Below are 24,570 nucleotides of genomic sequence, written 5' to 3'. Positions count from 1 at the left end.
GTTGTAGGCAGTATGGCTAAGAGTTTGCTCTACCCTCGGGAGTCCACATACCATCTCCCTCTGACATGGGCTAATTAGCTCCCCCTCTGCAAACAAGGTTAGAATGAAATCTCCTATGTGGTAGGTGAGCTGCAGAAAGTGGCAGATGGTCTTCTCTGAGTATCTGTCACACCCTTAGCTCTGCTTAATCTGGCATTGCCCTGTTCTGTGTGTCTCTTGTGCTGCATTTCGAACTCCTAGGAGGCAGGTGTCCTGTATTAATCACCGTGGTGGTGCATGGCCCATCGTAGACACTTATTGTTAAGTAGTTGGGCTTCATGTCTTAAGAAGCTGAGAAAGTATTTTTCCTTCACAGAGAGGTGGCTGTGAATGCTGCTCCTTCAGCGTTTCCCGGGTCTTACCACCCTGAACACTGTTCCCACAGCTGTTCCTTGGGAAACTCACAGTCTGGCTACGACTGGTCAGCGAAAGCTCTTTGTAAGCTGAAAGGATGTGCTCGTGAACCACCTGGATGAGGTTTACGTGCACAGGGGATCTGCCACCTCCTCCCACACTGGGGAAGTCCCTCGCACACCCCTCTCCTTCCTCACCCGAGTAGTGAGGTGATCATGAACGGATCCTTGAGGGGATAAGCAAAAGATTTGTCAAACAGCACTAAGTAACTTGGTTTCTTATAGATAGGAGGTTATTTTATTTTAAAAAAGTAAAGTGCTTCACGGGTAAGAAAAGAACACATACTTAAAGTGGAATATTTCTCAACAATAAAAAAGGAATTAAATATTGACATATGCTACCTCTTGGAAAAACCTTATAAACATAGCAAGTAAGAGAAGCTGGTCACAAAAGGCCACATATTTTATGACTCCATTTATATGAAAAGTCTGCAGTAGGCAAATCTATGAAGTCGATAGAGACAGACAATAAATTACTGGCTGCTCACTGTGTTGAGTGGGAGATAGGGAGTAACTGCTATGGGTATGAGTTTCTTTGGGGAATGCAGAAAACGTTTTTTATATTCGATTGTATTGCTAGTTGTATAGCTCTGGGAGTGTGCTAAAATCTTGATTTAAACTTTATATAGGTGAATTCTATTGTATATGAATTACATCTCAATAAAACATTAAAAACGTAGGTTGCCCTTTAATTTATAGTCTGGCTGGATAATTACATCCGTCTGATTACCAGCATTAAACAAAACAAAACAAAACAGTATAAGCTGGGTGTAGTAGTGAATACATGTAATCCCAGCACTTGGGAGGATGAGGCAGGAGGATTGCAGAGAGTTCCAGGCCAGCCTGGGCTAGTATAGCAAGGCTCTGTCTTAAACAAACAAGCAAACAAACTCAAAACAACCCAAAGCCAAATATGGTCTTTGAAAGTTGCTTTAGGGAATCAAAATAGTTTATATCAATTTTTTTTTATTTGGCCAAATTTTTAACTCATCTTGATTTGTTTTGGGAGAAAAAGTTATATGTACCGAACGACGAAGACCACGATAAAGGAAAAATTGATAGTATAGCCAGAGCCACCAAACTTGAAATATATTGTCCCCCTTGCTTTATGCACCATCTTCTAGGAGCTTTAAAAATTTGCACTTCCTGAAATGTTGATTAGTGAGATATCCAATAAGAAATAACAGGGTACTGACAGCCCTGATTGCATAAATAGGCATTTGGGATTGTGTTCATGGTTTGCTTGTCAGCACAAGAGAAATGTGTGATTATGTTGAATGATGATTAATTTCCTTATCCATCCATTTAAAAAATAAAGATATATGGCAGGGAGACAGGTGCCCAAGTAAAAAGCAGGAGACCTGCAGCTTTCATAATGAACTCCAGAGAGGAACTAGAAGGAACATGTTCCTATTTACAAATCGGCATTTGAGGTCTGACTGACTTCTGGCTGTTGCTCATGAATTCAAGAACTTTCGCTAGGGCTTCACCATGTATTTTTCATTCACTCTTGCTTTGGGTTTGAGTCTGGACAGCTTTTCCCCTCCTTCCAGGTCATTGTTCCACCCTGAGTGACTAACATGTTGTACACACAGAGTTCAAAGGTCAGACAGTGGACTGCTATAGAGAGGCAGGAGGATGAGTTGTGCTTTCTAGCTTTGCAATGTGAACACTTCATACACAAACAGTTCTCTTTGATTAAGTATCTGGTGAAACCAATTCACATGAACTCCAATTAAACTTTAATGAACAAGTGGGTGTATTAATATCAGCTGAGTAATGTAGGCAGCACGGATTCCAGTAAGTGACTCACTTCTCTGAGCAACTCATTCCCCATGCACGGTTAGAGTTACTAGAAAGCTTCCAGCTGTATTAGAGTGGATCTGGTCTGGGCCTTGTAATTCTAGCAATCCGCGGGGCTTGTTATTCATCTGGTGACCAAATCACAGTCATCTGGATCTCTGTTTTCAGAGCAAGGATGAGGATGGGAAGACTTGTTCACATTGAGAGATTTAGGTCCTTTGTGGACCAGTGACATTTGGACTTTTAGTTTTTCCACCTTCCTGGTGTTTGTTTTGTTCTTCTCTATTAGGGAATTCTTTTCCTTCTTAAACCTAAGGACAGTGTAGGTGAAGGTTGGACACTTACTTTTGAAAGTTGGAACCCAATTTAGTCTCCCTGAGTCTTCTGTCTCTCTGCACTTGCTGGTCTAACTCAAGTCTATAAGCTCCGCACACTACACCTGAAGCAGTGTGGTGTGCTTGGAATGATGAGCCTTTTTGAGCATGGACCCTGTTTTGTCTAGAGATAGATGACTGTTCTTCCTTCCTAGGAAAGATAACCAGATAACGAATATAGTCTAGCTCTTAGTTTCAGGCCTGGCCCATAGTAAGTTCTCGGCAAATGTTTGTTAACTTGGACCAGTGGCGGGGGAGGGATTTGTAGATGAATGGGGCTCAGTTGTTGACAATTCAGAAGTTCAGAGTCTCCTAGACATTTAATGTAATGATGTCTGTGTATTGACAGAGTGATAAAGACTAGAAGCTTGGAAGAGATAATGAGCAAGGAGGATCTCAGGAACAGGGAGGTCATAGATGGGCTGCATGTGAGAAGGCTCAGGTTAGGATGGGAATAGGCAGGGGTCTAGGAAGGCAATTTCAGGGTGACCCATGAGCATGAGCAAAAGCAAAAGTATGAATGGACTTGAGAATGAGGTAGGAAACATTCAGTGTAGTTAGAGTAGAGGATATGTTCAGCCGCAGGATCCTGATTGGGACTGAGTTGAACCTCTGTCTTGGCTATGAACCCCATTTCCAGTTTCATACTCTCTCCTGTTCTTGTCTTCTGTACTGTTCTAGAAACCAGTTGAAACTAATACAGGAGTTGGACGGATATCAGGCAGTGTCTAGGTTGTAGAATAGGCTTTGAGTCTCTTGACTCAGTGGGCTTGCAAACATAGCATCCAGAATTAATTTTTTTCTGTTTCTGTAAGATAGCTCCTCTCCCAAGAGGGAATGTGCCTGTAAAACTCCCAACATGGAGGATCTGGGAGTACAAGGGTCAAATAGGTGGATTCCAAAGCCTGGGAGGACGAGGGTGATTTATATGTTCTCAGTCCCTTCTCTAAACCCAGTAATTGGGCTCCTCCATCCCTCCTCTCCTGTGGACAAGAGACAAACAGACAGGGAAAAAGTAAGGGATATTTCCAAAGCAGGAAGCTGAGCAGTAGGACAGGGCCAGCTTGTAGAAGTGAGGAACCATCTACTATCTCGAATCTGTAAAGAACTTAAAAAGATCAGACCTCCCAAATGTAAAGACCCAATCCGAAAATGGGCATCTGAAATGAACAGACATTTCTCAGACAAAGAAGTTGAAATAGCAAATAAATACATGAAAAAATGTTCAACATCACTGGTCATTCGAGAGATGCAGATGAAAACAAGGCTGAGATTCCACTTCACTCCAGAAAGAATGGCTGCTATCATGAAATCAACCAATAACCAATGCTGGCGGGGCTGTGGGGAAAGAGGAACCCTGCTCCACTGCTGGTGGGAGTGTAGACTGGTGCAAGCACTGTGGAAATCAGTATGGAGATACCTCAAAGAACTAGGACTGGAAGTCCCATTTGACCCTGCTATTCCAGTGCTGGGGATCTTCCTCAAAGAATTAAAAGAATCATACCACAGTGATATATGTGCACCCATGTTCATAGTGGCGCAGTTTGTAATAGCTAAAACTTGGAAACAGCCCAAATGCCCATCAACTGGAGACTGGATAAAGAAAATGTGTTTTTTTTTAATAAAATGGAGTACTACTCTGCAATAAAAAATGAGAAATTAGAGACATTTATAGCTAAGTGGATGCACATTGAGGCAATACTCTTAAGTGGAATAAATGGGACACATGTGTAAATACCAAATAGTTTCTCTGGTGTGAGAAACTGAAAGTGTAAATAAGGACTAAATGTATAATAGGTAATGTGAAATAGGAAGGAAAGGGGCAAAGGGGAAGGAAGTGGGAGGGCTAGGGGAAAGGATAGAAGGGAATGGGATTAATATGAGAAAATGGAAAAATAGGAGCAAAATCTTTGTAAATAGGGAGGAATGGAGGGGTTGAAGGGAGGGCTGGGCAAAGGTGAAAAATAAGAACCAAGAGAGACTATGTAAAGGTGCAAATTTCCAATGATGAATGTCATTATATTGTATAACTAAAATGTACCAATGATTAGAATGAATAATCGATAATGTAAAATAGGAAGAAAAGGTCCAAAGGGGTAGGGGTAGTGGGAGGCACAGGGGAAAGGAAAGAAGGGAAAGGAAAAAATGATGAGAAATGGAAAAAATGAAAATAAAGTCTTTCTAAGTAGGGAAGGGTGGAGGGCGTGAAGGGAGGGCTAGGAATGGGGAAAAAATAAGAACCAAGATGCATTATATAAAGGTATAATTCCCAATGAGAAATGTAATTGTGTTGTTTACCTACAATGTACCAATAAAAGAATTTAATACAAAAAAATAAAAAAAGTGAGGAACCAGGGACAGTTTTCGGAGCAGAGAATGATGTAATCCAGGCTGGTTAATCTGCTTTGTGCAATCTCAATTGAAGGACACCCTTAGATAACTCACGTTTGAGTAAACAGGTCTTGTGTAATGCTGTCATGGTCATCAGTTCAAGAATCAGGCCCAACTCAGAAATCACTGCCACTTCACAATGTCAAACTATGGATGTCCCTTGTGAGGATCACTCCTAGACATCTTTCAGGGAATGTCATAGGATAAAGAAATCCATGGGGAAAAGGCATACTTTACATAATAATACTATAGGTAGGAGTATATAACTGAACTGATCATTATTTTAGGAATTTTGAAGAAAGCAGAAGGAATTCTTCCAAATTGGAAATTAAAAAGATTGATGGTGTGAAATAGTAAGTATATGTTGCTTATAGGAAACAAATGAGTCAATAGTTTATTTAGCAATTAGACATAAGTAACAGTCAATCTCATCGAACACCTCCCTAGATCATTAATTAAAATTTGTAATTTCCACTTTACAAGCAAGAAAACAGAAACAAATCTAAAGATCATTATTTAAGGACACTTGGGTTAGGTTCATTGGCCAGTTTAATTCTTAGTTTCATGTTGGGGATTTCATATAGAAGTGAAACAATCAGATTTATTTAGAGACTCATGAGATAATTGAATTGGATTTGATTTTGACAGTCAAAGGAACAGAGCAGATGTACTTTGTACTTTGTTAAGTTCTCTGTTTTTTTTGGTAGAAGAGATTTGATTAGAAATGTAGTAGCCATAATGGATTGTGCATCTTTGATAAATTTCTTTCAGTTCAGGGTTTTTTTGGAGCCCAACATTGTGTCATCAGTATTTAAAGTAATTTTTAGAGGATAAATCAGATACTTATATCTACCTATTGTCTTTTTTTAAAGACAATTTAAGGAGTATATTATGTGGATCAGTTGATTAACTTTCCTGAAGTGAAGAGCCTTAGAAACCCAAACCTCCAAAGTCAGATTCTGCTCAAATCTCCCTGTTTAACTCCCTCCAGGGTTACTTTGTGGGTCTTCTTTTCTGTACATCTTCAGCAGACCACATGCTCTCTCGGGGGTTTTTCTCTTTCCTTATCCAGAGTAGACAGCACTCTACTATCCTGGCCAGTTTCTGCTCCCCGCTTCTTTGCATACCATGAGTACAGGCCACTGACGATTTGGTCCTCTTGCGGATACTAGCCGGTCTATGCCATTGCTTTCCTTGCCTGTGTTTCTCTCAAGCATCCATCCTGATGACTACAGCACACAACAGTAGTCTTCACCCTAGTTTGTGGGTAAGATTCACTTAGGGCAGTTTCACCAGAATTCACTCTGTATCCGTAAACCTTTGGGTGTAGACTAGGAAATTTGTATTATAAAATCTTTCTTAGATAATTGTGACAATCCTTCACGAAATCCACGGGTACCAGTTTAATTTTTTTTGTGTGTACACTTACAGTGGAAGCCTTTAAAAAGACATCGAATGCATTGGTATCAGAGAGAGAAAGACACAGGGGAGGGAAAGTGAGAAGGTCAAATGAAGGGTGTGGTCTCAGTTGAAGAGGAAGCTAGCTGAGGCTGCAAGGGAACAAAGCCTCATCCTCCTGAACATCTGCTTCTTTTATACCCCAGGCTCATCCCCATAATGCCATTTGTTCTGCCCAGCAACACGTTTTCTCCAGCATGTATGTTGTATGGATTCTGTTCCAGAAGTTTCCGTGGTGAGGAGAGACTGAGGGCAGGAGTTCCTATGTAGCTCAGCCCCACTGAAAGTGAGGATAATGAAACTCCGTCTTATTCTATAGACTTCAAAGATTCCTTGAAGACCCAACTTCTCTTTTTGCCCTCAGGCCCTAAACAAGCGCAGTCTTCTGCTTGGCGTCTGTATAATTAATCTGATGGAGCCTTTTAGTAACCAACCAGATTTTGGCAAACTCAGTCAACTCTTTAGCAGAAAAGACCAGACCAGACAGATGGGCAATTTGCTGACTGGCTGAGGTGAAAGGCCACTTTTCTTTCTTCGTCCAGCCTTGGACTCTCCATGGGCTTTTTGAAGTGTACCACGGGGAGACCCTATTATAAGTTTGCAGTTGTATGGTCCTTGTTTTAAAACTACAGAATTGATCTTACCCTCTTTCTGGGGAGCAGAGCGTCAGTACATTTAATGGAAAAAGCTGTTTGATGAATGGGAGAGGAAAGTCACCCACTGCTGCAGGGCTGCTGAGTCATTCCGAGACCCCCTTGATGTGAGCTGCCTAATTCTCCCTCAGTGTGCTGGTCCCATAAGCAGCTTTTGAGTCTTCCTCTGTTGCCTTTTGTAGACCATACTGTATCTTTTAAAAAACATTGTTCCTGGACATCTTCTTCATAAGAATTATGAGAATTCATGAAAATAGCGACTGTAAGCACTTCTGAAGTTTTTGAACAGAGACCCAGGCAGACTATAGGTACAGGTTTTTGCTTTGAAGTAGGATCTTGGAACTTTGAGATGGGAAGAAAATGAAAAGATTTGGTGCTCTTTTGGAAAATTAAAAAAAATCAAAACTTCTCTGAGAAAAATGAATGGATATTATAAACAAGATAATAGGAAAATGTTACCAGGTAGCCTGTTTCTAAAAGTGGATTGCCAACTAAACTTTACCATGTTTTGGGTTGCCCACCTCTCCTTCTGGAGTTAGATTCCAGGTTCTTCTTGTCTCGAACAAAGAGTTGAACAAAATGAGCAAGAAGCAGTGGCTAAGATTATTTGAGAAAGTAAAAGTGAAGAGTTGGGGAGAAACTGGCTCTGCAGAGCAAGCTTGGGCTGAGTAAAGAAAGAGGATAAAAGCAAAAAAAAAGTACACACCATGACTGGGAAACACAGTGTGGGCTATTATGGAAAGTTATGATAGCAAGCTCTTCATGGCCTTGGTATGTCCATAATATTGTCCAAATCTCGAAGAAACCTGCGAGAACTCCTACATCTTGTCCTGAAAGGTGTTGCTGGGATCCCACTTCTCTGCATGAGGTCAGGTCTATGCCATCCTGTTGAAAACATGGTTGAGTTCTCACTAGAAGTCCATGTGCAGGGCTTTGAGAACTGTTCCATGCATGTGTCCTGGATCTTGTAATGAACAGAGCATGCCTACTTCCCTAGCCATCTTTGCCACGCTCTACTCTCCTGCCTGAGAAGCAGGAAAACCTTGAGTCAAGTCTGCCTCTGCCACATTTTGCTCTGTGAGCTTGACTACTCAGTCATGGATCATCATGCCTAACTCCTTTGAGACGTTGATTTTTATTTGTTTTTGTTTGTTTTTTGAAACAAGGTCTCACTGTGTAGCCCGGACTGGCCTCTGACTTGCTGTGTGTCCTCCAGGGTAGCCTCCACCTTTTGATCCTTCTCTCAGCCTTCTGGGTGCTGGGACTGCAGGAATGAGTTGTGCTGCCTGGCTTGCATCAGATGAATTAATACATGGGCAAATCCTCTGCAGAGAAAAATATTATTCTGTTTGCTTTCTTAGCTAAGGACTTATTTTTTGCTAAAATAGAACAAACTTGTCTTTTTAATTATAGAAGTTACACGAACCCATTTTAGAAAATTAAAATGCAGAAAACTATGAAGAAAATTAAAACACCCATAAGTCCCATCATTCAGAGATACTGGGTTTTAGGTAACGTATGTAACCACACTATTTTTTAAAGGAGAATAGTGTTTCATCCATATACATATGTATATATATCTATATATATCTTTTATTCTTTATAATACTATTTTTAAACATCTTTCTATGGCATTTGACATTCTTCAAAATGTATATTTTGATAATTTTGTGATATTGCATTATATTTGACTGTTGTTTCCATTATTAAATGATAGTTGTTTACCAAGAAGAGAACTTGATTTAAAGCCAGGCAATAATGCATACCAAGGGGTGCCAGGCAATGCTTACCAAGAGGGGAGCCTGTTTTAAAGCCAAGGATTCTTTGCCGTCCATGTTTTTATGGTAGAGGAATTTGAAATGTTTTGTTTCATCCTAAATTGTAACATATTAGGCTGGAGTTCAGCTGTACTTTTCAGTGAAGATTTTGGTTAAGGTAAAGTCAACCTGTACAGTTGTTAACTTACAGAAAATTGTGATCAGAACTGAATGTTTTAGACCAAGTTGCCTTAATTAAACAGCATTAATTAGAGAAACATTGAAAAGTGTTTTAGTTTTATAAATCTGCTACATTGAATAAGTTGCCTTATGCTTTCTGGAAGACTGTGTTTTCCTTTCTAAAGGAGGATACAGTAGATTTGGCTTTCTCAAAAGGATTCATTTTCTCTTGCTGGACTTACACATAATACTATATTTATCACATTTTGGCTGTGATGACAGAATGATGAAGAAATACTTTTGAATATTCTTTAAAATGAAAATTTAAGGAACAGGAGTCTCTGAGAGGACATTTTCTAGTATTTCAGTGTTGAGATTAATCTTTTTCTTATGGATCTATCTCTGTATCCCTCTGCATTTCTGTGTGTCTCCTTACCTTCTTGCCATCTCCATTGGCCCGAGTTCTGTCCTTCTCTTTGTCCATCCCTGCTCGTCTATCTGGTCCTGCTCTTCTCTGTATCGTTTTCCTTGTCCGTCCAGTTAGCCACCTAAGTGTGGGACTCAGCTAAGGAATGGCATAGCTATTGTAGGACATGGGGTTGTTTTGCTCTAAGCTGTTACTCTCTGCCGTAAACTACAGAAGCCAGGCAGAGGACCTGTAAGACCTTACTGGGCGTGGGCTCTCCACTTTCAATCTCATAGCAACTCAGCTTTCAGAAAGGACCCTGCAAACAGCACAGTGTTCTGTCCTTTTTGTGGGAGTGGACTGGGTTTTCACATGGACATGACAAAGAAGACCCCTCTGAGGATATGGGTGGAAGTTTGGATTCATAAATGGGGTTTTTCCTCATTTCCCTACTTGTCTTTATCTTTAGCCTAACCTGAGTCTCTTTATTCAACCTGGCCCAAAAGGCACAGTGGTGTCCTTCACAAGACACATTTTAGGAAGGCAAACAAATCAATGAAATGCAGTGACTCTCCCCCAACTTTTATATGCTCTAGAAAGCCAGAAAAGACAGCTATTGTAATATATTGTGCCAGCCCAGCTGTTACAATCACAAATGAGCCTGAAATAGCCCTGAGTTCTGAAATCACAGCAAATTTATTTAGTTCTTAATGTTTCCATAGGTTTGAAACTTGCTCCCTCCTTTTTTATCACGCTTAAACTGTGTCTTTGCTAAAGACATTCTATTCTGGGCGGGAATTCATTTTGGCATAATTAAGAATGAAGAGGGAGATGGTGAAAAGGACTTATCCTATGTGATTTTTTCTCTTTTAATCCTTATTTTATTCTTTAAGTATTTTAACTGTTGACTGGGAACTTTGTGGTATGTGGGAGGGTGTACTAGCACAGAGATCAGCAACCTTGTTCTCTAAAGGACCAGATGGTTAATTATTTTAGTTAGGTATTGTAGCCTTTAGGTGATCTTTGTTGCATCCACTCATTCTGTTTTCAGTCAGTGTAGAAAATACTCAACTTTGCCATAGACAGTATTTAATCAATTGAGTGTGGATAAGTTTCAATAAAATTTTATAACAAAAGCATGCAGAGAGTCAGATTTGGCCTGTGCGCTGCAGTAGGCAGCATCTGTAGTGGAATATTCATGACATTTGTCTTTGTCTTGCTTTTTGCAATGTGTGCTGTATGACAGGTGGCTATAAATGTGTGCTGAATGAATGAATGGAATGAATAATAAGTGAATCAGACCCCTTCTCTGATTTCTAATAAGATCTTAGAGTCTAATGGGTGAACCTAGATGATATAGGTACATAATTTGTACACTTTAAGAACATATAAAGACTGCAGGATATAAAAGGAAGAGGATGGAGGTTAGGGAAATCAGGGGTTGTTTAAGCTGGATCCTGAGAGATAGGTAAGTACAAGCCAGAGATGGGAGAAGCACACTGTGGGCAGAAGTAACACACAGAGCTCACAATGTGCAAGGGAATTAATGTGAATAGTGAGTAGAACTCTTGCAGAAGTTCCCTGACTTGCTTCATCTTGAAAATGATCCTCTATTAAAGAGTTTCCCAGTGCTATTCCCAGAGGTTTGATTTTTTAAAAAAGGCAAGTTTGGCTAGTAATAATTTGCAACATAAGTATTTGAAAAGGAATATGATTTGAGAAAGAAAGACTAGTACCATTTGTAGTGGGAAGTAATATTCTCACTTTTCTTATAAACAGAGCTAGTATCTGCTAATGGTGGCTGGACCTATTATTACCCTATACCTTCTGTGCCATAGAACGGAGGGAGAGTCCTGGTGGAAATCCACGCTTACCTGTCTTGCTTTCTTATGTCCCCTGTTGATAGCATAGGAGTAGTACAGCTTTCATGATGAAATGGCGTGTGATTTAGTAAATTAAAGTTGGGCAGGTTTTAATAAAAATATCAAATTCTGTGGAGCTGCTCCATTTACTGTTTTTGAATCTCTTGGTTGGCAGATATTTAAGAGGGTAAGTGGATTCAAATGGCACAATAGAAAATTTGTATTCTCTCGCTGTACCTCCAGCTCAGAGGGTAGTTTAACTGAATGCTTGCATTTGTGTGTAGACAGTGACCAGTGGGTGAGCTAAACAGTCTTAAGGCTCCTTTTTAATCATGGAAGAAAATGAATGCCTAAAACCTCGGCTTTTACTTGTTAGAGTTCTGTCCCCAAAGACTGGCAGAACCAGACACCTAAAGTAAATGTTAAATTATTTAACTTAGTGTTCTTTTCATGGTGCCATCCACATTTATTAATAAAGATCCTACTTTACGTAATATCTTTCCCCTTTCAATCTCATAGACTTATTTTTCCCCATTCTCCTCGCTGCTGATCATAAAGTTACATCTTACAGTCATCTCCTCAACCAGTAACTAACTGTTATCCCAAATAGAGGCTAAGCTCTGTTTCCCTGAAGAGCTTAATATATTTCCTGGCACTTAGCATGTGTTCAGCAAATAATTGTAGACTTGAAATATCTTGAGCATCTTTTCTTTTCTTATGTGTTTTGACTCAAGTTTCTTTGCAGTTATATTGTCAGAAAAGTCAGGCTCTTGCAGAATTGCTGCAATACAATGATGCTTTCTCTTAAGCTTCCTTTAAAAATAAAAGTTGAATTCCCCTTTTTGGCTGAGACCTTTCTTAACAGCTCTTCTGATAGCTAAATGTCAGCAACTTCGGAAAAGAAATGTCAGTAAATTATCAGAGAAAGAAATTGCATATTTATTTGGATGGAAGTGTTTTAATTGGCCACTTAAAACAGATTATGACAAAATACTGAGAAAATTCATAGTTCACACATTGCTATCCATTTTCAGAACTTTTTCTTTTTTGGTTTCTATCATTGAGGAGATTTAATTTTTATTTCTCTCCTGCATTACTGTTATTTATGCTCCTTTGTCTGTCCTAGTGGATGGTACATTCTTTGAAGTGAGACACTTATGAAATTGATCTTTGCATCTACATAGAATGTAATGCTGTAAGCACTCAATGCTAAATATGCATCATCTAAAGAAATGTTATTAGAAGATGATAAATCTTACCTTAAACTTGCTCTTATTTTGTAGCCCTCAACTCAACAACCATCTTACTGAACACCTGGTTTTATTTCATTATGTGTGCTCAATAGTGGTGGTGGGGATGATTTGTTGTAGGAGTATAAAAGTGAATAAAACATATTTATTTCTCTCGAGGAACTTATAGTTTGAGGGGAATGTTGACATGCAACACATACATGTAATGTGAAAGAGAACGCTGAACTAGGCACTAATGACCTATATTAGGAGGTGCAGGCAGGTGAATTCTGACAGGGTGAGTCTAGGGGGCTTCAGCAAAGAGTTAATATTTGAGGTCAGCCCTATTTTATCTTGGTCTTCCATGTCGGTCATTGGTCTTGGTCTTTCTCAACGTAATACATGTACACAGACAAAACATGCAAAATGTTTTTTTTTCTTTTTTGTAATCAGTCTGTATATTTTAGAGTAGAGCTGTCATTATGAGAAATGAAAGAAAAAGGAACAGGTTTATTGTGGAATCTGAAGGTCTAGCAAAGTCTGAAAGGTAGCTGCATGAAGTTATTGAACAGATGTCATCCATAATGGTGCGAACAGAGAATATCTTGGGCAGCAAGATGCATACCCCATTCTAAATGAATGTTGTTCTTTACAAAGCACTTCTTTATCCAGCTGTTGTTCTGCTCAGTGACTTAATGACATCACACAGTTTTCTGGGTGTTGGAAATGTATTGTGTCAGAAGTTTTGTCTTCGTAACCAAGACAGTTTAGTTTCCGCATCTGCCTTTGCCATTTATTGTATGTAAGACTGAAGGCTACTGATTATCCTCTTCAAGGTTCAGTTTCCTCATCATTGAAAATAGCGATAATGAAAAGTATCACACAGAGTTGAGGATTAAAAGAGATAATGTCTTTAAAGTTCCTTTTTAAGTATCCAGGAATGTTAGACCATATGCCTACAGAGCCAGGCAAGTCTTCTTGAAACACAAAGCCCTTTATCCAGCTTAAAGTTTTCTCACTTGTACAGTCTTGGGTACAGGAAACATTGTGTTTTTTTCTTTACTCTTTTCTCTTTAGGTGACTGTACAAGTATTCCGATAAAACTGGACATGACCTGTTCTTGTGTTTGGGGAGAGAATTACAGGGTCCAATGTGAGATGTGGATAGATTAAGGGGGCATCTTCTGCTAAAGAGGCGGTGGGTACCTGGGCATCCAGTTATTGGTACATGGAATGCTCTGTTTCCAGATTCTGTACAAAATCTTTAGCTTTATAAAATATAGACAGATCATTTAAATACTTTTCCTACACTGTGAGAAATATTTCCCCATGGAAGGGAAAATACAACTGTGATCATACGTAGGAGCAACAACTTAGGCTCAAAACAGTAACGAAGTACTGTAAAAGTCCACCCAGTACACGGGAAACCAAGCTCATCGAGGACCAGACAGTCTGAAGCCCCCCAGTTCACAACTTTGTGCAGATTTTAAACTGTGCATCTTAACTAAATGTGACTTGGAACTTTTCATAGGAAAGGAACATTAAGTTGAATGACTTGACATTGACACTGTACTCTGGGGTTGTCATAAACGATGGCAAACATTGGGTCCTTTCCATGTGCTAAGCCCTCTGTTTTACTTCATGTATGTCTTTTAATTCTCACAGTACCCTAAAGAGGTATCTATCACTAATACACTTCTGTTTTGTAGATTAGGACACTTGAAAGACAGACTCTTGAGGCCACATAGACAGGAAGTGCCAGTTGGGTTTTAAATGAAGTCCTTTAAAATCATGTATGCTGGTGGTTCTCATTCTTGGTTGTATGTTAGAATTACCATAGCCCTTAAAATCCTCTTCCCCAGCCTTCCTCCCAAAGAATAAAATCAGAATATCCAGAGTGAGACCCATGTATGAAAGCTCCCAGTCTGTGGTTAAAACTGGAATCAACAGATAATATCTGTTCCTTTCCTATATACACACCGGTACTCCTTATCCCCTGGTTACTGTTGTATTTTTCTTTAACGCATTTATTATCGCTTCAAAATTATTTGCTTACTTAATTGGTTGTGATTTTTGTATGTTTATCATAGGATGTAAGCTCCATGAGTATAGGAGTGTAGTCTTTTTTATTTTGTAGTTTTTTTCATATCTTCACTTTCTAAATCAATGCCTGGCACATAGTATTAGCTCAGTGAATATTTCTTTGAATGAATAACTGGTCCTTCACCACAGAGCGTGTGTAGTCTATTGAAAGAGACAGATAGCCCATACTTAGACCTATGAGATAATCCAGTATCGGTGATGTTCAGGATGACTTCATTAACATTTGAGAGGCGCTGTTTAACTTTTAGACATTGTTAGGATAAATTGTCTTGACATGTAATGAGTGAACTGAGGGCTAGTTTTGGCCTCCTACGGCATCAGACTGCAGTCATCCTGTGCTTTTCAGTGCATGCGCGTGTGTGCAGGTGCAAAAGGGTGTGCAGGTTGGGTAATAGGTTTCTCAGCGAGGTGACTAGGGATGACAGGTGGGGCATTTTAATAAACTCAGGACTGAGGATGGGGGTTTTCCCAGCCTCTAGTGAATTCTGATTTTCTCTTACCTTTCTAGGAAAACCACCTTATTGATCATTCTGCCCCCACCATCTACAGAAAGTTGCTGTCAACTGTTATTTTTCTAAGACATGTAGGGTGGATAATATTCACCTAACAGGACACTGTGGGCCATAATAGAGGGAAAGCAGAGTGTGGTTAAGGGGAAATGTCTGAAGAATTACCTCCAACTGTGTCTCAGAGAGGAAATGGGAGAATGTGTGACAATGTCATAGTGATAACTTCAAAAGGACACTAGTTTCTAAATAGTAACAAATCATTTGGAGCTTTTCAACTTTAATAGTTACTAGCAATAGATTGCTTCTGAGACATCTGACAATTTAAGGGCTTTGGTGGTGATAGTGAAAATGCTTAACCACTGACGTGGCCCAGGCCCTGAACAGTTAAAACCAACCTGGATGCAGATGGTAGCACCACTGAGCATGTGCTGATTGTCACCCTTTCTGGTGGAGTTACAGTACATCATGATGAAGCAGCTAAAAGCAGGTGATTGGTGCAAAGAATTGAAGGAAACACATAAACGGAAATCTAGGTTGCTGTCCACAGGTATAGTAGAGACCCTTGCTCTGGAATGATAGAACTTGGATCAAGGACCTGGGGGGGGGGGCTTTGTTGGTGACTTGAGAGAATCACTTGCTCTTTCTGAGCCTCAGTTTCCTTTAATATTTAGTGTTGGGGCATACAGTATGCCTCCTGGAGTCCACAGGGTTGACAGATGATTAAACAGCACCTAGAAAGAACTTCCAAGATGAAGCACTGTAGCCAAGGTGAAGATCATGCTTAAGCGGAGGATGACAGCGAGGGTTTTTTTCCTCATTGTGAATTGATTGAAGATCCCTGATTTCTCTATTTACGTTTAACCAAAATGGTAGGTTGAAAAGTCACTACGGGAAAGGGGAGATAAACAAAGGCAGGGCTTGGCTTTCTTCTGAGTATCTCCAGAATAATTATGCCCTGTGGATTCCAAAGTTAAAATTTGAGCAATCTCTTACATAGTTGAGATTGTGTAATCCAGTGAACTTGGGCTACATACCCTCTGGCCTGTACGATTTTTCATGAAATATGCCGTGTGTGAAATGCCCTGGTTGTTTTGAAGATGAGCTGATTTTAACAAAGGGGGAAAATCGGGATTCGTTTACTGTAAATTGCAAGTGAAAAACAACAGAAAGTTAAATATTAGAAGAACTTGGCTATCACAAAACCACATACTTTCACATCAGTAAAACACGGAGTTCTGATCTGAGTGAAATGTGAAACTTCCTGTAGACCACAGCGAGTAAAAAGGAGTACTTTTCTTTCATTATTAATACCACTGTCCTTATTTCTTTAAATGAGAATTGATAGCAACCATAACAGAATCTTTCTCAAAGACCACACACAGAAAGAGAGAAAAATAAAACAAAACAAACATTCAAAACCTTCTTTGCTGCCGCTGCCACTGCCACCACCACTACCACCAAGCCCTGTGTTCTGAGAATGTCTTCTTTGACTTCTATTATTAAGTCTTTGAGTTCCAAGGTTCTAGGGGTGCCATCAGTCTATTAGGAGAAGGTTTTCATTAAAATTTCCTGCCTTTCCCTTCCCTTCCCTTCTGGAAGATGACAAAGCTCAGCTTTCTGTGTACTACAAGAAGAACCATGTTGTCCTCTAGTATCTGGAAGACAGTGGGCCATTGGTGTGTGTTGTGTGTTCCCAAGGAGACAGCCCAGGGAGGCCCAATGATGCGTTTGCTGTAGGTGCTTGGCAGGTGAAAGATGGAAAACTTTAAGCATGAGTAGCCAGTGGAATTGAGGGAAAGTTGCCATTCCTTGCTGACTCATAAAATATTGCAATCAAAAGTTAGAGGAATGGCAACCCATTCATCCTGCCACGTTAATGTAGAGGGGCTGCACTCATGTCTCTGAATCAGTGCTTTGTAATCATCCTCTGACTGGTATGTAGAATTGTGATTAGCTTTTGTTTCGTGGGGACTTTGGGTGTTGTGGCAACTGGAAGGGAAGCTGAGCCCAGAATGGTGGGTGGGTGTTGGTTGGAGGGTGTGTGGTTGGGCAGAGCATCGTCTTGATTGCCATCTTCGTGGTCATCACTGTCACCACCATCACCCGAAATGTAGTTGTAAAGGAAGTTCATGTTTACTGAACATAGATTCCTTGCCAGACCTTGGGCTAGGTAACTTACTACATATTATTTCAGTTTTTTACAACAGCTTGTTGAGGTGTAGGTTTCAGTTTCCTGTTTCATAGCCGATGAAATGAAGTGCAGAGAGAATAAAGAACTTCCAGAAAGTCAGAGCTACTAAGGAGCAACAGTAGGCTTCAAACTCTGATACCTTTGTCGTGCTCATTCTGGTGCTCCTGATCAAATTATAGACTTGGAAGGTCTTGGACCATCTGTTTGGCTTCTTTGGCTTCTATGGTACATTTCCATTGATGTTTTATTGTCTAGTCTTTATTTTTTATTTTTTGACACAAGGTTTCACTAAGTTTCTCAGGCTGGCCTACAACCTGTGATTCTCCTGTATCAGCCTTCTGAATAGCTGGGATTAAAGGCCTGTGTCACAGTGCTTGGTTCCATCCTTTCTGAAAGAAACGAAGTTAATTTGAATAAGCAACTCAAATATAGCTTAAAATTAAAATGTGTACAAATACAAATCTTTTTTTATTTTTACCTAGAACCAAACCTGATCATTATTCCGTATTACCCTTGTAGAAATAACCTAGGTTAAAATATAATATAGAATACCTAAATATATATATGGACCCCTTTAAAATTCACCATATATAAAATATTTACACAAGGAGGAGACATACTTTTTTACATCTTGCTTTTTCATGTAATCATATATTTAAAAGACAGTCATTTTAATATTCATATTATGTCAAATTCTGTAGTTTTTGTTTGCTTTTGTTACCACAAATGACTTTGAATATGCTTTTTAAAAATATTACAAGTAATATTACTTACTTGTAATTCCTAAGAATTGCCCTGTGCCTATTGTATTGTTGGACTTTCGCTTATTGATTTATTACAGTTAAGAAATTTACTGATGTATCTTAGTGATAGAGCAGTTGCCTAGCATTTTCCAGGTCCAGGGTTCAATCCCCAACATGGCAAATAAAATAAAACAACAATAACAACAAGGAAAATCCTTTGTGATAGGAATTGTAATACTCCACCATTTTGCACTGGTCTTTTTACCTGCAGATTTAAAAAACATTATATTTCAATTCAATTTTTGATTTTGGGGTTTTTGGATATTGTATGATATTCAGATATGTCTTCTCTACTTTCAAATTGTTTGAAAAAAAGATATCCAAATTTCCTTCTAATTAGTACATCCTCTCTTTCTCTCTGATCTCTTTCTGTTTCCTTCCCCACTTGTCTCTCCTTTCCTCTGTTTCGCCCTCCTGTCATCCATTAGAGTTTTTTTTTGGTAAAATATGTGAGGTGCGGATCTATTTTGACAATTTTTTTCCAAACCCATATTTCCAAACAGTTTTTATTGAGGAGTATGTCTTTTTCATGCTTGAAAAAGACTTGAAAAGAATCTTTATTGTATATTAAATTTCTCATTATTTAAGTATTTAGTACTTTAGATGTTCAAGGATTTGTATCTATGTCTGGACCTTCTGTTCCATTTATTTATTACTTCATGCACCATTTTCATGCTTATTATAGCTTTATAATATGTTTTATCTGATAGGGCTACCTCTCTTTTGTTCCTCTTTGTACAGGAACATTTTCACTTTTTATGCTTATTTATTTTTCCATAAAAACTTTTGAAAGAACTTGTCAGAATTTCTCAAAATAATATTCTGCTGAAAATTTTTATGGGAACCACTCGTAATTTACTCATTAATTTTGCACAATATGCATTTTTAATATGTTTATTACTTTTATTTATTTTATTTTTTATTTTTATTGTATTATATTTTATTTTATTTTTTATTTATTGTTTGAAATCTTCTTTTATGTCCCATGAACACTTACGTTTTCCTTCACATAGAACATGCATATTTCTTGGATGCTTATCTTCTTATTTTTTGTCTGTTCTAGTTGAACTTACTACAATATTTAATTATTACACATTTTTGTATATGTGTGTGGGGGGGATCTTGAATTCAGTGTATTGATTTTTCTACTCAACCACTTTAGTAAATTTTCTCATTATTGGATCATTCTTAATGGATTCTTTTAGGTTTCTAGTTAAATTGTCAAATGATCTGCCAGTAGTTCTAATTTACCTTTTTTCTTTATAATCTTATGACTCATATTTTTTTCTAATTGTATTTCTATCTCCAGAAGAGTAAATATTAAATAACAGTGAGAATATTGTTCTTTTCTTGTCTTTAATGGAGATGGTTATTAATTGTAGAGTTTTCTTGAGATATATATTATGTTACTATTATGTTAATAAGTATTCATATTTATTTTGAGAGTATTTTTAATTTTTTAATTGAGATTGGTTGTTAAATGTTTATCGTTCTTAAAAACTATGGCCCTCATAATACATTCTAAGAAAATATCATATACTATATTTTATCTTTTGTCCTTTGAATTTGGTGCAATATAGGAATAAAATTTTCAAATATGATAGTCTTATGTTAGTATTACTGGAAGAATATACATTTGGTCAGAGTCTGAGGATTTCTTCCTGGTGTTACTGGAATGTAGAGGTCAATAATTTATTAATGATTTTCACATCAACTTTCATAGTGAGTTTGTTTGAAAACTATGTGTGTGTATATGCATTGTCAGGTTTTAGTATCAATATTATACTTACAGCATTATAAAATAAGGAAGCTTTTCCTTTCTATTATTTAAAAAATAACATTTATACAATCAATTCCTTAAAAATATGATAGAATTTCCCTGTGAAGCTACTGTGACTGGTGCTTTTTTTGAAGAGGTGGAGGTCTTTGCTCTTTAAAAATTTTTCACATTTTTTTTCTGTAGTAATTATGACAATCAGCTTTTATATCTCTTCTTTGGCCATCTTTCAAAAAAACTTTTGTTTAGAAAGGTCACCTATTTCAAGTTCATTTGCATAGAGTTAAATTATTTTTGGTGATAATTTTTTTCTCTATTTATGATTATGTTTACTTTATAATTTGGTGGGTGTGTGGTCTACTTCTCTTTCCCCTCTTGATTAGTTTAGTAATAAAAATATAAAAAAGCAATTTTTGCATTTATCTTTTCACTACTGTTTTCTCTTTAAATTTTCAATGGTCCTTTCCACTTTGCCTGGGGTTTATTTTGTTGTTTTTCTCATCATTTGAGCTTGACTCTTAATTCATGTATTTTTCTTTCTACTTTTTAATGAACATAAATAGGCTATAAAATTTATCCTCAGACTTGCTTTAGTTAAATGCCTTCCATTTTGTTGAATAGTTTTTCTGATCTTATTCTTAGTTATTTGGCTGTGTACAACTCCATAAAATCCCACTAGAAAATGAACAGGGACCTTACCTGTTTGTTCATTTGGGGCTCATCTTAGTTCCCAGCATGTGTTTGTGGCTCACATCAGCAGCACATAGAAAGTAGTTTTGGAGTTTCTGGTTGGACAAATATGTGGAGGTTCCTGAGGTGGCATCCCTGAAAAGGGTATGGGGGGTCTATGCCCCCTCCCCCTGCCTCATTCTGTGCATCTCTTCTCCTATCTCCTTTTTAATATTCTTTATAATAAATCAGTAATTGTAAACAAATTTTGTGTGAACTAATACATTCCCATGGAGTAACTATGGAATTTGTGGCTGTTTCCCTCCTGGTATCTTTGGATATTCTCCCAGGTATACACTAGTGTAGAGGCATGAGATAATTCTAGAGAGGCCTCATGCTAGCTACACTTTCGGGGCATAGTATTAATAGATTTATTTTAAAATTCTACTAATACAGTTTTCCTTAAATCAAATAAATCTGGCTATTCCTTCCTAAACCTTAACCCAAGAGAAAAGATATTTCAGTAGAACCACAGTGTCAGAGCCCTTAGGAGAACACAGTGCATATGATGCTCATGGTTTTCGTGACCTTGGAGACTTTAGCTGAATCTTGAAGAGAAGCCTAGTTTGAGTGTGGACAGGGTCAAGACAGACCCGCTAGCAGAGGAGACAGTGCAGAGTCAGGGGAAGCCCAGAACTCGGCTGCTGCTCACTTTTCCTTCATGTCTTATTCAAAAACAGTTTTAGTTCAGAAACTCTTAATTTTTGGATGAGAGTGAAAACAAAGATGCAAAGCAGGCAATGATTCACACTGGGCTCGGCGAGAGTTAGAGGTGTGCTGTGGGACTAGCACTCTGTCTTTCTGTCTCTGCAGCCAGGGCTATTTCTGGCTTTCCAGGGAGCCTCCTGTACCTTGCTCTGGTGTTCATTTTTAGAAGGACTTGATATTTGATTACCGCCATTGGCAGGCAGGCCCCAGAATCTTTGTAAGTCACAGACTGGATTTGCTGATCCCTGAGGGAAAAGCTGTGATTTGGGCTCTGGAGTTTAAGAATTGCAGACTTCCTTTCTAGTCTGTTGATGGAGCTGCTAATCTGGGTGCCAGTGGTGTTTCTTCTACATGGACACCTGCCCACACAGCATGATTAGAAATTATAATGGTGACGATGATGAGTCTTCCAGGACACCCACGTTCTTTGCAAGATATTTCTGCTAATCGTCTCTACTGGAATCAGTTGGAGAACTTCTTATTTTATTTTTTTAATTTTTTTTCTCTGTCTTTCTAAGTCAAATAACAATGCTGGTGCAATTCAGGAGTAGATTAAAGCTTTGTCCTCGCTATGCTGGTGTGTCCTTTCCATGCAGGGGATTATAGAGCCCTGGAGACATATCATGAAGAGCATCCTGCCCTGGGTACGAGGAGATTTGGGTCCAGTGGTGCAGAGGATTTCTGTGTGTCACTAATAAAAGTTACTTCTCATCTCTGCAACTTTGCTTCCCCTTCTCTTCAGTGGACATCTAATAAGTTTTACCTGATCTATTAGCGTTGTGAGAATCAACTGAGGTAACGAGTAAGGAATGCTTCATTAACTCTACACTGTAAATGAAGGGGATTGTTATTAAAGTTATTTTTGTATTATTGCTGTCTTAGCCTATTAAGGTTATATTTGTGTAGCACAATCAAGCAGTGTAGGTGTGAGAGCTGAGAAGGCAGCTTGTTGTATCAGCCTAATATTGGGGAAGATCAGAGCGATAAAAGACCAAAGTCTTACCCAAAATGCTGCATAAATGGTCTCATGGAGAAAAGATGACTCTCAGGAGCTGAAAGTCTCAATGGAGAAGGAAAAGAGGTGGGAGAAGCACAGGAAGCTCCAGACAGGTCACGGGACAGTGGAGCAGTGATCCTGGAGGCTACAGGAGCAGTTATGCAGTTACTGAAGCGCCAGCACTGCCTTTGGACCCATGTGTCTGGAGTGTGGGAGGACAGGCAGACGCACACAGGGAGGCTGTAGGGAAAACAGCATCATCAGGGAAGCTTCTCCGAAAAAGCTCTCCAAAGCCCTCCAAGAAGGCAGGAGCTGGTTCCAAAGCTCCTTGGCTGGGGAGATCCTTCTTATTTATTTGTCTCTGCATCCTGCTATTTACATAGGAATTTGTTCATAGTGCTTTGAAAAATATTTTGGGCCTGGCTTTTAAATTTAAGGTTTGAGTGTGTAAAAAGTGTTCAGCAGGGCCGGGGATTTAGCTCAGTGGTTTCGCTGCCTGCTGCGCAAGCACAAGGACCCGAGTTCGATCCCCAGTACCAAAATAAAAAAAAAAAGTGTTCAGCAGTGTTTCTGTTAAGAACGAGCTAACTTGGATAATCCCATTTCTTTTTTTTGGTTCATCATTTTCTCACCTGCAAAGTGCTGGACTCCATGATGTGGTTTCTATGATACTGAATGCCTTTATTGAGTGGAAATAATTTTTCTAACACTAGGATTTAAAAAGAAGGAAGCTGAATATGTGGGTATTTTTGTTATAATGCTGTGGGTTCAGGAATGAAGTAGAATGTTTTCTAAAGTCATTTTCATTTCATAGCAGACCTTAGCTTGCAAACTTCACTAGGAGGATTTTAGCTTTTATTTCATCTACGCCCCTACCCACCCACTATGGAAGATGGCTGAAATTTAGTTTTTCTTTTTCTTTGGTCATTGGTTGGTCTGATGGATCAAGTGCACTGAGTTGAAGAAAAACTGAATGCCAAGGGGAAAATTTGAGAAAATAGATGATCACGATTCTTTGAACAGGGGTTTTTACCCCCCAGCCCAGATTGCATAGTTTCCCACTATCCTGATGGGCATTAAAAAGCGCAGGTACACCGCATCCCTTCAGCCAATGTAAAATGTCCTGGATACATGGCTCTCTTTCTTGAGAGCACAGGTGGTGACAGATTTCTTTCACTTCAACAAGGCCAGTGCAATCTGTGAGTCTTGCACTTGGGGCTTGGGAAGATGATTCTTCATACAACATCAGTCCAAATATAAAATTTAAAAATTTCAACAATTAGCAAAAATGAGAACATTTCAATCACCAATGTATATTTTTGGCAAAGCGGGCCTTTCTCATCCATTATTTATTTCATTATTTTTTTTTTAAAAAAACCTGTTTAATTTATTTAATTTCTTGCTTCCAGTGAGCCTTTTTAAAAAATGAATCAAATGCCCTCAAAGTGCTTTTAATTTATTAAAAGTGTACCAAAACTTGAGACATCACATTATATAATGTCATTTACTGCGGTTCAATGTGGTGGGCTTTTTTCCTGATAGACTTTTGGTTTGGCTGGATGCAGTTTGAGAGTGTTCATTCCTCAGTTGTGTTTACCTGTTCATGCTGGTGATTTATAGAGAGTTCCTATGTATCCTTCATTCAGCTCCCTCTTTCGCTGATCTCTTACCTCCCCACGGTGTGCTCATCAAAGCTAGGGAGCTGGTGTTGGTATAGTTGTCTAATGACTATAGATACTATTCAGATCCCCCTGCGTTTTTATCTGTTCCAAGATCCAGTTCAGGACACTGGTCTGCATTTAGCCTTCATGTCTTCTTAGTCCCCTGTCTGTGACTGTTCCTCACCCTTTCCTGGCTTTCCATGACCTGGCACTTACGAAGTGTCACAGTTAGGCATTTTGTAGAATGTCTTGATTTGAGTTTGTCTCATGCTTTGTCATGATTAGACTGGGGTTGTAGATTTCTGGTGAAATGCCATTCTTATTTGCCCATTACAAAGTACATGATCTCAGCGACTTATCACTAGTGATGTTAACCTTGACGGTGGCCAGTTTGTTTTATTTTAATGGAACACCACTGTGACTGCTAATTGGGACCATTACCATTGTGACACCTTTGCAAATCACTGACTAGTCTATAAGCCACTAAGTTTGTTATCAAGGGGAGCCCAAACTCCAAAACACATAGCT

At 38.7% G+C, this 24,570-nt stretch overlaps 1 protein-coding gene across 20 annotated transcripts in view; it reads left to right on the top strand.

Annotated features, from left to right (window-relative positions):
* The window catches only part of Lpp (LIM domain containing preferred translocation partner in lipoma), an 847,859-nt gene that overhangs the window by 114,078 nt on the left and 709,211 nt on the right, over nucleotides 1-24,570 (top strand). For 3 of the 20 annotated variants that reach the window (XM_087187008.1, XM_087187009.1, XM_087187011.1), the window contains one exon: nucleotides 5,308-5,373. The exons of the other annotated variants lie outside the window; for them this stretch is intronic. The gene's annotated coding sequence lies outside the window, so the exon portion shown is untranslated. The remainder of the gene's footprint in view (nucleotides 1-5,307; nucleotides 5,374-24,570) is intronic. 20 annotated transcript variants of the gene reach the window in all.

The sequence above is a fragment of the Heterocephalus glaber genome, unplaced genomic scaffold, assembly GCF_053883595.1.
Source record: "Heterocephalus glaber isolate CG9 unplaced genomic scaffold, H.glaber_assembly_v1.0 deba00001504, whole genome shotgun sequence".
Taxonomy (NCBI): Eukaryota; Metazoa; Chordata; class Mammalia; order Rodentia; family Bathyergidae; genus Heterocephalus; species Heterocephalus glaber.
Note: the sequence above shows the minus strand (reverse complement) of the source record. Positions and strands in the feature narration are given on the sequence as shown.